Raw genomic sequence first — 13,596 nt, 5'->3', positions numbered from 1 at the left:
CTCGCACTTGCATCCCTTCCAACAATGAGATAGACAACTCAGGTCTATCCAAGTATTCCTAAATCAACGTATGTTTTTTAAGATTATTCAAGCCAAGAACATTCCAAGTATTCAGAGTTATTTAAAAACAACATGTAAATAAAAGATGAGACATCAACTGAATACCGTGTATCCCCGACAGACCTGCAGAGACAAGCGTAATCTGTGTGGTTCTGCAACAGCTCTATGATGTAGAGTCGTAGTAAGATAAGGAGTTATACAATTAATAACCAAGTCATACAACAACCAAATGAAGCTCAACTCTAACCTCTTCCCTCCCTGTACTTGACAAGAAGCAGTCAGAGCCCCACCCCTAAACACCCATTTTGCCAGTGATTAACCCGTTCCAACAAAACACATACCACTAATCCACAATATGTTTTGCACACCAGAGTGCAACCTGCTGGGCCTAAACAGGAGGAAATAAACATATCAATATTCACTGCATTACATAAATCACACTAAAATTCATATAACATGACATCATTAGAGTCATTGTCATTCATTGTCGCTGAGATCCCCCTGGCCAGGGACCAAGGAGATGGATGAGGACTTACAGCCTCACAGGCTGTAATAATATGTACTTAACTCTATTATTGAGCATCATCCTTGCAGCGTTGATACATTTCCTCCAAGCCTTATGCACCATGATCGAGTAATTGATTGATGACTGGACCTAGGGTGCCCCAAAAACAGGTTTATGGGACAGGAATCAATGAGCACATTCTACCATATACATCGTGCTGAAGTTGTGATTGGCAAACGGTCCAATAAGCATATTTTCAACAAAAAAAAGATCCATGTTAGTCAAGTGTGTGGATTCGGCAAGGCCCATGATTCTGATATTATTGCGGTGAGAGCTCGCCTTCAAATCTTCATTCTTGACTGCGGCCGCCAGCAGTTTCTTCTCCATGACCTGAACCCTTGCCCACTGAACTGCACTCTCATCTTCCAGCTCCGATATTCTGTGCTCCACAACACGCAGGTGTGCATTGTGGCTATCATTGTGATCTGTAAGGCCATCTATGGGCATCGACATAGTGTCAAGTTTTCCATCAATGGCTGTGAGTACTGCTTTCAAATCAAGCAGCAGTCATTTAGTGTCGCCTTCGCTCTCTTGATGTGAGCCTCCTTCCACAGGTGAGTCATCCAATTAATCTCTTGCGGATTTGTGCTGGTCAAATGTAAGCTAACTCTGCTGTTGACCAGCCATAGCCATAATACATCTAGAGAAATAAACTCATAGAACAGAGTGGCGACACAAGAGGTGGAAGGCAAGGTGAGTCCACTTGCCAAGGCAACGTTATGTTAAGCAGTTGTATTAGCTCAACGTGCCCAGCCAGGATACCAGTAAGTAGCAATGTATAGCCAGCATACTCCCGAACGCGATAGGTGGCAGTGCGCAATATAGTCTACGTCGTCAGGCCATCAAAACAAACAACCAGCACCAAGCAATAGCTGCCAGATCCAGAATAAACACAGGAGACCTGCCTGAGTTGTCCCCAGAGGTGCAGAGCCCAGCCTCAAAGGCCAATGGAAGCTTAGAAGGAGTCGGGGGAGCTATGCGCACACTCCTCGCTCAGGTGAAAGCAATCAGGCTTTGCAGCAGACTGCACACTACCTACCCAGGTCAGGAGTTGCGCCTGACAGAGCCATGCTTCTGTCTCCAACAACTCCTCTATGGCATCTGCACTGCCCTCAAGGCACACATCTGCCACCAAAGCCTCAAACATGGCTACAGGCAAGCAAAAGAGACATACACTGCCTACAGATCGCAGCTGAGCAAAGCTGCCACTACCACTACTACGCCAGGGCAGTGAATACATTCAATGGAACTCTGCAGCTCGAACAAGCCATCTACCACCACATTTGGGATGACTGCATCCGGAGACCACTACCTCACCATCAGGCAGCACCGAGCAATTGAAACAGCATCAGATGAGTGTAGCTAAAGTAGATTGTTCCCCTCACCGGAGTACTGCAAATAAGCGGCCATTGTGCGGCTCAGCAGACCATGCCCCTTCCTTGTGCTCCTATTTTCATCATTGCAAAATTGGCATACTCCTTGTCAAGACCCCCAGATTGCACATTGGATTAATAGCGCAGGGGAGACTCAAGAAAACGAACCCCATGCTATTAAAATGACCTGGTCAGAGTTAACTCGAAAATGGCGCCTGAGTAGGCCGCCAGAATCGAGTAGCTGTTAGCGTTCTAGTGTCAGCAGAGAACGCTACAGAATCCAGGTGAGGCGCGCGCTGCTTGTGAACTGCGCACTTCACATAGGATTCGACCGCGTCAAGAAGCGAAATCTGAAGTGTCCCGTTTAACCATAGTTAGAGTTTAGTCAGATTATCCCAGTATACAAAATCAGGAGCGAAGAGGATATCGAGTTTGAGTAACGCATTGTCGGCTGTGAAGGAGTCCGTGGAGAGCAGCGACTCCGTGTTGTGAGGAGATTCATATCGCGTTACAAGCGACGCTGCCCAGCTGTCATGAGGAGCACCCTGGAGTGAAGAAAACCAGAGCTAAGTGACGAAACATAAATTGTGTCTAGAGAAACGAAGGCACTGATGTTTAAAATGAGATGTAAACTAACTACGTGAAAAGGAAATTAATGTCAGTTAGGAAAACACGCAGCGAAGTTTTCAGTCTCTGAGAAAAAAGGAAGAGCAATACATGTATACTGAAACAATTCAGATTGCAAGTTGTAAATAGTTATTAGAAATAGAAAAATACTTACCAAGGTCAGGAAGTAATCTTTTGGTAAGCAAGCCCAACGAACTGTTCCCAAGGGCAGGACCTGAAAAGAAAATAAGAGAAGTTACAGAAGGATTAATACCAATAGGAAAAGTCTAAAGAAAAGCACAGTAAGTGAATATTAGTTACACCAAAATTCAAATAGAGAGTTAATAAGAGAGCAAGGCTTTAATCAATGAATGTAAATATATTACAGGTGTGCAAGAAAAGAACACAACAAGAATAAGGCAGAGAGCAAGGGATATAAGAGAAGAGATTAAAAAGAAAATAGAAAAGTAAGTAAGATACTATAGGGAGAAGTTCAAGGTAGATAGAAGGTAAATAGTGATCTAAAAGGTGTTTTTCTAAAATTACAGACGGAAGTCTCCAGCCTTAGAATAACAGCACGCATTAAAGAACGCCCAAAAAGAATTAGAAGAGAAGCTGAGTTCTGGAAGTCATAGGGTAAGGTAGCGAGAGATAAAGAGTTTAAAAGAAGTAGGAAAGAGTAGTGTAGAAGTTGATTTATGTTGATATAATTCTTGCCCACAGGTTTTCGGCAATTAGAAGTCTGCAGATCGGACTACCGAAGAAACCCACCAGGACAGTCTCTTCTCTCTTTTTTTATTTTATCCAATTTCCCCCTTCCCCCATGATAGCCCCTCTAGAGACTTGTTAAATCAAGCTCTAGGTTGCTGTTGGGGTGGATTTGTGAATTAGCATCTCTGTTCCTGTGTAGTAAGAAACTGCTTAAGAGCCTGACACTCCTGATTGGCATATTTAATTAACCTATTATATGGCACTGACTGTGTACCCAGGGCTGTATGTTAAATGTCACAAGTGGACTGCAGCACTCACTGTGCCATCCATTATAGTGGCAATGTAAACATGACTGTAAGCCTGCCACCAGGAACCTGGTTTTACCTGGTTAAATTGCAAATCAAATCTGACAAAATTAACCCTTTCAACAGACCTAAACCATCCTTTTAAATATTTATACGCTACTGCTAAGTAGGCCTTATTGTCCATAAAGCTAGGGCTCAATGTATTTAAAGCAGGGTATACAAAGTTTTAAACATGTGCTTACAGTGAAAATGCCCTCAAAGTTATTTTCGCTCCAGCAGTTGTGGCTGATCTATAGGAAAACCCTAAGATGCAATATTAAATATAATCCTGTATCACAGGAATGTGGCAAGCTAGAAGAACGATCAAACAACTATTTTTAATAGTTATTAATAATCCAATTAAATGGTGAGTTGGAGTTGTTCTAAAAATTACAGAAAGTGAACTTTAAAAAAGTTACCATCGCCCTGCCTGAAGCCCCAGGAAGCTAAATCGGCATTTTGTTATCCCACTTTTGCCAGCTTGGAATTAGAATTTAAATAGGAGTGAATTAGGTGAAAAATTGATCACGGGCGCAAAACAATAGCTGACGTGAATAGGCAGAGGTGACCCCACTGAACCTAAAAGAATATGCAAGGGGGACTGGGATAATGTTTTTTTTACATTAAAGTTTCCAGTCCTGCATGAATGTCTCAACCTGCTTAACAGGTCTGCTGGGGCTTTTCATATGACAGTTGGGGGACACTTCAAAGAGGTCTCTCCTATCACAGGCAAATGTTAGCTGGCACTTGGGCAGGGCTCTTCAGCTGACTTCCCAGTCAGTCAGGCCACAATCACAGAAGGCATCTTTTGACATTACAGTGTCATATGCTGTTTGATGGGTCCACTAGGTTTACATTTAACAATTAGGACGTACTTCATAGGAGGGGAAACAGAATTGGTGAAACAACTTGGGCTAATCTACTGTCTGGTTCCTGAAAGCTCAGCTTTGTTATACCACACTTCTGGTTTTGAGGTTGTTGTGGGCACAGACACTGCCTGAACCTAGACTTTTTGTGCTGGATGTGGTTAAGATACTGGGTTTCCAATAGTACACTCCTCACATACACAAAGCCCTTAGAGCCCAAGTTCAGTGTGGGCTAAGGCATTGTCCATCATGAAAATGCCAAAAGTGTGCATGATTAGCCCCAGAACCTTTACCCATTGGTTGTTGTGTCCACAGGGGTCGTTCCCGCCCACTTACTTGTGCCAGGTATAAATGTGGCATCTCCAGGGACCCACAACTGAACACTCCTGGACTTGAGGAAGATCAGAAAAGGACTGAACCTGCTGTCTCTTATGTACCCATGACAAAGAAGTAGACTTCAAGGATCAGGCTGACCTCCTGTTAAAACCAGAAGGGCACAACAAGGTACAAAAAGGAGCGTCACAACTAACCAGTGACAATTCGACCTTAACTTGAACCTCCTGTTGGCTTTTGCCTGACACCCTGTGAGTCTTTAAGAGCCTCTTCTGAGGTCTTAAATGGCTTCAGAAGTGTACTCCTTTGGTTGATTGCGACTTAAATGACCGAAGTCAGAAGGTACATTCTTTGACAAGGATGAACCTGGTTAGTGTATCCAACCCATGCCCCATTGTGGTCAGTATCAAATTGTGCCTAGCTCCTGTTCCTCTTCGGCCATTGACAATCATTGGCACTTTGGGCTTCTTGCCGCTATTTCTACATAAAACTTTAAAAATTTATTTCTCTGGTTCCCCTTATTGGATTTATGTCATTTTAGAGTAATTATATTTAATAAATGTTACTTTATTCTTCTAACTCATTTTGGGATTTTTCTTTTGCATTTTAACTTTATCACTGTTTTTGTTCTGCATAAACAGTTTACACATTACTGCTTAGTTTAGACTGTCTGCTCTTTGCCACAACTTCTATATGCTTAAACCCAGGTACTCTTAGTGACTTAAGTTGTTCACCATGGCAAGGACTATGATCGTTACTAGAGGCAGGTGCCTATCTGGTCAACTAATTGCCCCATTTCGTACAATAGGCCATGTATCATCAGCAGGACACAACATTTTTTGTATTCCTGCTGTGTCACAAGGACTGGAAATTGAAGACAGGCTTGCACAAAAGATCACAAAGGCCAGAAAAGATACTTTGGACACAGTCTACCACATCTCAGAGGTTAAGAAAGATGGCAGATCGTAGGCAGCTCCTCCAAGAGCTTTGTTGAGTGGGAATCGATTGTAAATCCCTTTGCACCAGCTTCCAAATAGCACAACAATCCATCACAATCCCCTAAAGACTCAGACGGCATCCTGATGAGATTCAAAAGGGGACAAGATGGCTGCTGCTGAAGATTCCGGTGGTCCTCAATGACAAATATCTGCCACAACTACCAATAAATTTGGATGCAACCTAGGAATGTGATCCTACCGCCACTCCCCTATGAGAGTCCTCTTTACCAGCACTCCAGTAGAGGCCATACTACTACTTTCTACCCCTTTCTACCTTGTTGGTCTCTAATAATTACTGCTGAGTAACAACACTTAGTAGACTGGCTCTACATTAAGCGTGATTAGTTTTCTACAAGGATCCACTAACCTCGATCTCCACAACCTGTTTAAAATATGTGAATCAGTGTCAATCCGTATTTAATCGGTGATGTATTGTTGTCCGCTAGCTGGTCACCTACCTCTACCTCCCTCCGCTCGCTCCACTTACCTGGTTCATCCAGTTTATTTTGTGTTTTTTAGTATCAATTAGCATATAATGTGTGATATATTGTTATCTTACTAGCCTGATCTTCTCCTCTACCTTTCTCCGCTCTATATTGACAACCTTTTTAATATCTTAACTTTCCCCTGTCCTACTCTACCACTGCCCACAAATGTCCCTTTCCCTTTCCCAACGCCCCATCCTCTTCTCTCCTACCCTCACCCCCCCGATCTGATGCCGTAACTCTCAAAAACTCTCCCCCTCCCTCACCCCCACTACCCCCTCCTTCTGCGCTCTTACCTTAGCCCCCTTCTTTTTAAATGTCCCCTCTCCAGCTGCACTCATATCCTTAGCCCTCTTGTATTTAATATCACCCCACCTCTTCGCTCTCTCCCCTTCTCTCTACTAGCCTAACCTCACCACCATGTCCTGCCTCAATATCACACAAGCCTCAACACCCCAAAACCCTTATTGAAGACAACTATCACAGCCCCACATCCCCCATTAAAACTAACTAAATTTTCTACACCAAATGCCCCTCCAAATGGAAGAGCGCCTTTTTACACCACCTCCCAGTCTCTAGCGCAATCAAAATCCCTCATAGTTTTAAACTTACCACTTCTCCTTCCTCACTCTTCCCTGGTGATATAACCATCTCCATCTACAAAACTGGAAATATCTTAATCCGAGCCTCTGAACAACACCTCACAATTTTCGAACTCCTCTTTAGCACTTTTTCTAACCAACTGTCACTAACTTTATCCCCTCAGTCCCCCAACCCCTCAGTGCACCCCTCAACCGCCACAACCCCTAACAATCTCCCTAACAGTCCCCCTACAACTACTACTAATCTGGCACCCATACTAGAATTCTCTCCTACCGTAATACTATCCCCGCCACCGAGACCAGCTCCATGCCCCATCAACAACCAAATCCCCACCACCTCCCAGAGAATCACCCTACGACACTATGACACCCCTTCCAGCTCTGACTCACCTTTCGCTTTAACTCCTAGCCCACCCTCCACTTCAACATCTTCACCCCACCACTCCTCTAATACACTCCTCCATATTCCCACACCCCACAACGACCGTCCATCCCCTACACCGAACTTCTTCCCTAGTACCCCTCCCCCCAATCCAGCCCATAATGACTAAAACCCCCCACAGCCATGCCCTGCCCCCTTCCTCCTCAAATGACACTTCTATGTCACCCTCACTCGAACCCTCCCTTGCCGCACTCCTGTCCACTCCAATCACCTCTACATCCCTCCTTCTCAACCTCAGCCAGACACTTCGTAACTTGGACGACAATCTTGTTACCCTAGCTACCGAACTTACCCTATTCAGGAAAGATTTCAATAGATTCAAATCCTACAAACCCACCGACCGCCCCTCCTGCCCCCCCTTTATGCTAACCCATGAAAACACTTCGGTCCCAAACATGGGTTAACAACGCCACTCCTCTCCCGCTCTCACAGACCCCTACGAACCTCTAACACCTACGCCACTGACTTCTCCACCCTATGCCTCTCCTACCTTAACGACCTCCCATCAAAAGAATCTCCCCCCGTCACTCCAATATCCCTGTTATTTTGGGAACCTGCAGAATCCCGGAGCCTCCTAGCTCCCTGAGACCCCCCCCCAACTCACTAGTATTCAATTACTACCACGCTACCGCCAAACCCAAACCCCTGACCTGCATGCTCTTCATCTGCCGTTCAGCTGTCTGACATGCGACTGATATCTCAGAAACCATTCTTAACGAAGACATTGATATCTCCTTCCTTACTGAAACCTGGCTCAAAGACCATTCAACACTTATCATCGACCTTCTCCCCCCCCCCTCCCCCCCCCCTGGCTACTCTATTCTCAGAAGAGATAGACCTAAATAAATTGGGGGCGGCCTAGCTATCATTTTTAAAGAAGAACTTCAACTCTCCCCTATTAATAACATTGACTACACAACCTTAGAATACTTAGGCGCCGAACTCAAAATGAAATGCTCCCCCCCTATACGAATGCTTAACATCTATCATCCCCCGGGTGAACCCCTTCCCTTTGCAGAATAACTCTCCGACCTCCTTACTAAATACTCACTTTCCAGCTCCAAAACCCTTTTCCTAGGAGATCTCAACCTCCACTGGAACAAACCTAATGACCCGGCAATCAGCCTCGTCAATAATCTCCTTGAGATTAGCGACCTCAAGCAACTTTGCCTCTCCCCTACCCACGCCAAAGGAGATATCCTAGACGCAATCATCTCCAACCCAGATCTGACATCCCTATCCAACATCATCCCCATCGACTCTTCTGACCATCATCTCATTCTGTTCACAATATTTCCCCTAGCCTCTCCTGCCCCCATAAAAATAAAAAAAGCTACAATCGTAGTTAGAAACCTTAAAAAATCCCTCCTGGCGCACTGGAACATCAACTCCAATCCCAACATAGTCTCACCTCCCCACTTCTAATTCTAATGATCTCATGGAGCATTTCAACAAAACTGTAACAGAGGTGCTAGACCAACTTGCCCCTTTAAAAAATAATACATTAAAAAATGCCCCATTTAAATCTTGGTTCACACTAGATCTTAATAAAGAAAGACGCTTGCTGAGACTGGCGGAAAGAACATGGAGACAACACCCCTTCGCATTCCATCTTACCCTCCTTAGAACAGCGAGCGCTTCTTACAAAAAACACATCTTCTCAGAGAAAGCGTCATTCTTTCGTCTTCAACTTTCACGTGCCAAAAACAGACCTAGAGAACTGATCAACATTATTAGAAACCAAACCGCCCCGGCTCCCCAAACCTGATTGCCTCCACTAACAAATGCAAAGAAATTGCCAACTTTTTCTGTGAAAAAATCAACACAATAGACTGTTCCTTCCTCAATACTCTACCCTCGCCCACCCCCCAACCACCCCTGATTACCGCACCTCTTTCCCCTCCCCCTTTGAATACTTCCCTGACCCCCTCTCCCCCCTCCCTTCTCTTACCCCTTCAGAACCCACTTCCCTTCCGCTTAAAAATAACGCCTCATGGCATAATTTTCACCCTGCATCAGAATAGGAGGTCTTCAACATTTTAGCCAAAATTAAACCTTCCTCCCACACCAAAGATCCTCTCCCTTCCGCACTCATCCAAGATCTCAAACATGTCATCGTCCCCTACTGGACCAACATCATCAACGCCTCCCTCTCAACAGGGAATGTACCAATCTCTCTTCAACTCAGGCAAATCACTCCCATCCCCAAAAATCCCAAAGCTGACCCCAACGACCCTAATAATATACGCCCCATCTCCAACCTTCCCCTCCTCTCCAAAGCCCTGGAAAAATGTGCCCTCCTCCAACTGGACAAGCACATTGACACGTTCTGTTGTAAATGAATCTAGGACCCTAGTGTAATTTTCCAGATTCATGCCGTTATATAGGTATAAATTACCCGATCCTTATATAGGCATAGAAATCATTACCATATTTAGACTGAGCCTATGCAGCCCAAATACGGCATGGCTACTTCCACTAAGTTCCGAGAATCAACAATGATTTCTTAGAAAAACCCTCTTTCCGCAGCTAAGGACTTCCCCTCGCCAGAATAGTACTTTATCTGGGTAATCATGGAGTTTTCACAGAACTGGGTATTTGAGTGAGGTTATTAAGTCCAATCATACGTCAAACTCGGCACCTTCAAAGTATAAATATGCCTACATTTGCCCAGACAAACACACAGTGGTTTGGAGCAGATCGACTAACTACTTGCCCGATGCCCTGCAGCAGCAAGCGCCGAAGGAAGCCGACCCTCCAGCTGACGCACTAAGAGACGCTGTCTTTTCTCTTGCCGAGAAATCCAGCTCCAGTGTTTCCAGGCTACCCTTGTGGGTTGCTGGGAAATCGAGTCTTGAGAGAGAGATACAAGAACTCCTTCATTCTAAAACCAAGGTACGGAGCTGATTAGACCCTTAGAGAATTCTTGGATAGATCCTCGGCAGAGAATTACTAAACTTAAGCTACTCCTCACTTACTTCTTCCCTTGTACGAGACTTAGGTTAGGTACATCAGGGTAGGCGTATTTTAGAACTTTTAGTCATTATTTTTTCACTGTATGTATTTTACATGTTTTAAGGCAATTTATGGCTTAGAAACCATATCATGCTTTTACAGTACTACTTTATAATACTTTTCGTATTATATGCCCTGTACTTTATGACCAGTATTACGATTGTAGCAGTACATTTCTTATGCTTGAGAAAGAAGACTGTTCAATAAATACCTTTTATTGAAAACGTCCGTCTCTCTATTTTCTCAGCACCTCTGGTGAAACGAAGCATGCACGATTGACTGAGTAAAATAGTTATCTATTGTTTCCGCGACTCTAGAGATACGTTTCTTATCCTGGGGAAACAAAATTGTCATGTTTATTCAGTTGTCAGAAACTAATCCGTTCTTGTGAATTCGAGAAAGTTTCTAGTGACCTCTGAGCTAGCTGGCACTCACAATTAAGTTTAATATATATACGATAGAGACCTAGCCGATCTCAGTCCTACGTCTAAACTATAGTATATGTTATTCCAATGCGCAGAGCCTATTGGGAATATAGGAACTACACTACAGTTCAACCTGCTTAACCCCCTCCAATTGAGCTTCCGCAAGGGGTGCAGCTCGGAAAACCGCGCTTCTCAACATAGTCGATGATATTCACCTAGCCCTAAACAAGGGTGATACCTACCTACTCATCCTTTTTTACCTTTCTGCGGCATTTGACACTGTTTACCACCAAACCCTACTAAACCCACTCAAAAATCGCTTCGGCCTCAGTGGCACTGTCCTTAATTGGTTCACTTCCCACTTCCCACTTTCAACATAAAACCCAACAATTTAAAATTCAAAACTGCCTCTCTAGCCCAATCTCTGTCTCCCTTGGCGTTCCTCAAGGATCCATCCTCTCTCACGCTCTCTTTAACCTCTTTATGAAACCCCTTACCCGGTTACTCATACAATAAAAAATCAACTACCACCTATATGCTGACAACACCCAATTGTACTATAAAATGAAATCCCATGCGGATATCCTGCACCTTAACTCTGCCTTAACCAAGATCCAAACCTGGTTCCACAACAATCATCTGAAACTCAACCCTATAAAAACTGAGATCATCCTCTTCTCTCCCAAAAGCAACCCTCTCCCCATCCAAACATGGATCGCCGACCTTAATGAGCTAAACTGCTCTCTCTCCCTCGCCGATTTGGCCAACTCACTAGGCATCGCCATCAACAATAAACTCACACTTAATTCCCACTTCAAGACCTCTGCAAAAAGTGCTCTCCGACATCTCAAAAAAATCAAACCTTTTATCTCAGCTGAAGACTTCAAATTAATTATCCAGTCTCTTGTTCTATCTAAAATAGACTATGGTAATGCACTTCTCTCTGGCACCCCCAAAATCCACCTGGCCCCCTTCAAATCCGTTCTCAACCTTGCAGCCAGGTTAACAACAAACTGTAAGCGCATGGAACACATCTCCTCTGCCCTCAAGTCCCACAAGTGGCTCCCCATTGAAGGCAGATCCTCCTATAAAAGTGCCTGCATTACTCACAAAGCCCTTTACCAGAAGACCCCATCCTACCTCTCCACTAAACGTAAAAAGGCTGGCTGTGCCCGAACACTGAGAAGCTCCAACAGTCTCCTTCTCATTCCCCCTCTACTTAAAAAAACTGCTTCAAAATCCTGCTCCTTCTCAGGTAAGGCCCTAACCATTTGGAATGCCCTACCCAAAGACCTTTGATGCAACCCCTCCTAATCCATATTCAAAAAAGACCTTAAAATTCATCTACTCACTACATACTGGGGAAACTAAATCCCTGATCTCCTTTCTGACTACCTCTCCTCCTCCCTTCTTAGACTTCTCCCCCTTCCCCCTTTCACCCCCCATTTGCCTTTTTGACGCCTCTCTTCCCCCTCCCCTCTCTTTACCACCCACTACTAACTATGTCCTTTGAATCCTCCTTGACATTCTATACATTTTCCTATCTACAATAACATTCTGGTTCCTGCAACTTGCTATTCTATCTCTACCTATATGTGCCTTTAATCATTATTGTTTTCCCTATATTATTATCTATATTTTGTATTGGTTTTTACTCATAAGAAGAGAATGGCTCACAGAGAAACCAACATAGAGCTGGAGACAGACCAGCAGCAAGGCCCTCAGCTTGAAGCTACAGGTGATTAACTTCTGCTTTATTGAACTCTGCCATCACAATCACCCTCCTCGCTCTTCCCCACTTCGCACTACCCAGCCAGCTGCCCTCCTATTCCAGAGGAAATATTTGTGTCTGTTGACAGGCCATACATCTTCAGCAGAAGGCTCCAATAATTTTTATTAAAATTTAATCATAAATAGTGGAAATTTAGGACATTCTTACACTCTTTCTGCAGCATCAACTATATAAACACTTCAATTTAAAAAAACGAAAGTCTTTAAATCGATAGCACATAGAAGAGTAAACAAGCAAAGGCTTCCGCACAGAGTGCTGACGTGTACAATTAATCTGAAAAAAGATTTCTTCCCTTGCTTCTAACCCTCAATGGATGTGAAAAAGACTCTCAGATTTGAGTAAAAAAGTCATCAAGATGTATCACAACTTCAAACAGTATTCTTGGGCTATGTTTACCCATTCCTGTGAAGTGGGTAGCTCTGTACAGGCTGCAGAGAAGCTGGATATCCAAATCCAGTGGACTGGTCTGACCCTCTCCAGCAACATGTGCTCATTTCAGTACCAAAACCTTTGTAATTGCGAAGAGTCAGCCCAGGCAGACAGTGCTTAATTTGAGCAGGTGCTTTCAGGTGCTCAGCACGGGCACTTCTTTCACAGCACCGGGGCTACAATTTCTGGCCCTGTAGGTGATGGTCTCAATATTAATTGCTCAAATTCAAAATAAAAAGAATAACATACATTGCATGGTGACTGGCTGTTAAATTGTCATAGACAAGCCAGCATAGGCCTGTCCAGGCAGGCATGATTGTGTATCACTACGTTCGTGATGATATCATCATGCCGATCACAAATCTAAGAAGTCATCGACAAACTATGTCTTGCATTTTATTCCCTGAGTCTGCTGTACCCTGTCACTGCCTGAGCCTAAGCCTCCCATTGGATAATTGTAGCTGGGGGCTGGCTCAAGACGGAGTTGAGGCAAGGAAGCTGCAAGACCGCATTTGGAACTTGGGAGCGAGGGTTCTTGAGGTAGAATAAA

This window comes from Lissotriton vulgaris, chromosome 6 (assembly GCF_964263255.1).
Source record: "Lissotriton vulgaris chromosome 6, aLisVul1.2, whole genome shotgun sequence".
Classification (NCBI taxonomy): domain Eukaryota; kingdom Metazoa; phylum Chordata; class Amphibia; order Caudata; family Salamandridae; genus Lissotriton; species Lissotriton vulgaris.
The sequence above is the reverse complement of the archived record's forward strand: the minus strand, read 5'-3'. Positions refer to the sequence as shown.